Here is a 3,819-nt window from a genome sequence, read left to right on the forward strand (position 1 = left end):
AAATTACGAAAAAAAGAAAAATTAAACACATTTATTTGAATTGGTACATGTGTTTCCTAATAAAATTATGATATAATATATTAATGAATTTAATTTTTATATAATATCAATATAAATGAGTTTTAGAATTTGTTGCTACAGTAGTGAAACAAAAATGCTATTTTTTATTTGTACGTTAAAATTAACCATTAAAATTAGCCACCAATATATTTATATATAAATACATATGTGATTTAATTTATTTCAATGTATATGTATTTTTTTTACAGCATATATTTTATGAATAAAATTCTATATTATCTAAGCAAAATATTTAACTAAGTCTAACCAAATTGTTATAACCGCTTTTCAAATTACGCACATTTTCCTTCCACTACAAGAAATTATTAGAATAGCAACTGATTTAGTGACTGATATTTCTTAAAAATCAGTTGCTATTAGCTTAGCGACTAATTCTGGTAGTCACTAAAACCTTAGTTGCTAAATTCAAAATAGTGACTGATGTTGGTCGCGACGATTTTAGCGACCGGTTTTCACCAACGCCACCTGAGCAATACTAAATAATTTCGGTCGCTAACAAGATCGGTCGCTAAATTGTAATCAATATTTCGGTCACTAAATCGGTCGTTGCGTTATTTAGTCGCTAAATGGAGACCAATATTTTGGTTGCTAAATCGGTCGCTAAATTAGTCGCTAATAGCTAATTTCAAAATTTCAAAATCGGTCGCTAAATCGGTCACTACTGTTGCTTTCTAATTACAAATTTTAACTAAATTTTGCATATATCACTATTGAAACTTAATTTTTAAATATAATTCTAATTCAACAAAATTAAAGATGAAATGGAAGATGGATTCTAATACAAATAAATTTATATTTATGTATACTATATATATGTATTGAAAAAAAATGAAGGCAGAAACAAATTCACACAAATACAACAAATTTATATTTATGTATACTATATATATGTGATACTTCTTATCTTTGATCACTGATGCTCACCTTTTCAGCTTCCTCCTCTTTTCTTCTTCTTTCTCATCACCACAAGGTGACAGCTGCTTCAATGTCAGGTCTATTTTATTACTGTACACTTCTTCTATTCCTCACCATAAATCCTCTGAAATAATAAGAGCAAACAATGAATAAAAGCAAATCACATATTGAAGATAGATTATAATTAAGACTGAAACAAAAATAACAAACCATGAAAACAATTTCCATCATGATCAATGGGGTAATCCTATTCCTTACCATTGGTTGTAAAATCGGTCGCTAAATAAAAAAATAGTGACCGATTTTGTAACCAACAATCCCAAGGGTTACTTCCTCAATTCGGTTACTAATTCAGTCGCTAATTTAAAAAATAGTGACCATTTTAGCGACCAACTTTGTGTTATTCATATAACAAATTTATCGGTCGCTAAATCGGTCGCTATTAGTGACCGATTTCTTTGGTCACTAAAATCGGTCGCTAAATATAATTTTAGCGACCGATTTTTTTTTTAGTCCTAGAAATCCTATATCGGTAGCTCAATCAGTCGCTATTAGCAACCACTTTTTTCGGTCGCTATTTTAGTAATTTCTTGTAATGTTCTCTATTTCCTTCTCCTTCTCCTTCTCCTTCTCCTCCTTCTCTTCCTCCTCCTCTTCTTTCTCTTTCTCTTCTTCTTACTAACATCTTAGTTTCTATTTTTTCTTCTCTTCTTTTTTTTCTTTCGTTATCATCGTCACCACCATCGTCGCTACCTTCTCCTCTTTCTCTTCCTCTTCCCTTTCTTCATTCGTTTCTCCTCCTCCTTCATCATCATCATCATCGTCATCATCATCATCATCATCGTTATCATTATATTGTCATCGTTATCATCATTATCACCATCGTCATCTTCTTTGTCATTATCATCGTTATTATTATCATTATCATTGAATTTTTGTTATATTAATGACGTTGTTTGATCCAAAATTAATTTGGATGTATTTTTTCATGATTCAGTCTTGTTTGTATGCTTGTTTTCGAATTGAGTTTGTGTATCACATTCATTAAGTAATTTCGGTGTAAAAACTAAGAAATTTATGTGTATTTGTTAAGAAATTTTAGTGTATTTTCATTTTGATATGTTATGTATAATTCAAAACTCAACCCAATGATGAGGGGTCCAACCCTTCCTTTTTCAAGGTGAAGAAAAATATTATCTATAAACATGACCAAAAAGCACACAATTTATCCGATTATTCTTGCACATTAACTTGCTATTGATGAGATATCGCAGTACTAAAGTGTTAATTATTCCAATAACTACTTGCGTTAGGCCATGATAAATGATTCTAGGTCTTGCAAAAAATGCAGCATTGAAAAAAAAAATACTTTTTGTGCTTTTGTAGCAAAATTTTGGTATAAAATCTAAGAAATTTATGTATATTTGTTAATAAATTTCGGTGTATTTTTATTATGATAAGTACTGTATAATTCAAAACTCTTCCTCTTCCTCTTCCTCCTTCTTATCTTCTGCTGTTTCTTCTTCTTCTTTTCATCATCATCTTCATTTTTTATTATTCTTTTCCTTTTTATTTTACCTTCTTAAGTTTTTTTCTTGTTTTACTCTTTTAACAAGAATAAAAATAATGAACCTATATTCATTCAACTAAAAGAAATAAAGAAAAAAAGAAGAAAAAATATAGCGTTAAAAAAGATATTTTTGTACTTTTGCAACAAAGTTTCAATGTAAAACTAAGAAATTTATGTGTATTTGTTAAGAAATTTCGATATATTTTTATTCTGATAAGTTTTGCATAATTCGAAACCCTTTCTCCTCCTTATTTTCCGCTTCTTCTTCACTATCTTCTTTTTTTCTTATTTATCTTTTCTTTCTTATTTTCCTTCTCAAGTTTCTTCTTATTTTACTCTATTAACAAGAATAAAAAAAATCAAACAAAGAAGAAGAAGAAACACATAATGCTGCAAAATTACTAGGAAGAAGATGAACCTACATTCATTCAACTAAAAGAAAGAAAGAAATAAAAAAAGAAGAAAAAAATACAGCATTAAAGAAGACATTTTTGTACTTTTGTAGCAAAGTTTCAGTGTAAAAACTAAGAAATTTATGTGTATTTGTTAAGAAATTTCGGTATATTCTTATTCAAATAAGTTCTCCATAATTCAAAATTCTTCCTCCTTCTGATTTTATTCTTTTTTTATTTTCTTTTTTTCTTATTCATTTTTTCCTTCTTATTTTACCTTTTTAAGTTTTTTCTTGTTTTACTCTCTTAACATACAAGAATAAAACAAAAAAAATCAAACAAAGAAGAAGAAAAAACACATAATGCTGCAAAATTACTAGGAAGAGGATGAACCTACATTCAGTCAACCAAAAGAAAGAAATAAATAAGGAAAAAAAAGAAGAAGAAAAAGTATAGCATTAAGGAAGACTGATAAACCCCATTTTTAGGGTTTATCTTGTATTGAATTTAGAGTATTTTGATAACCTTTTGTCACATTTAGCCTATGAATTAGCATGGTTTTGTTATCTCTCCCATATTTAGGCTTAAGTGTAAAAACATGTTTTTTAAGCCTTATTTTGATGAATTCTAATTTCTCCTTGATTCCATAAGATGCCTTGATGTATTTGCTAGTAATTTCAGGGTTGAAATAGGCTAGGCATGGATCAAAGGAGCAAGGAAGAAAGCATGCAAGTGGAGAGAAGCACAAAAGCCAAAGAATTGATCTCGGTCAAGCACGCGCACGCGCACAAGGCGCTCGCGCGCACATTGCAGAAACGACCAGGGACGCGCACGCGTACCGTGCCCGCACGCGTCGTAGTT

Source organism: Arachis duranensis, chromosome 2, assembly GCF_000817695.3.
Source record: "Arachis duranensis cultivar V14167 chromosome 2, aradu.V14167.gnm2.J7QH, whole genome shotgun sequence".
NCBI lineage: Eukaryota > Viridiplantae > Streptophyta > Magnoliopsida > Fabales > Fabaceae > Arachis > Arachis duranensis.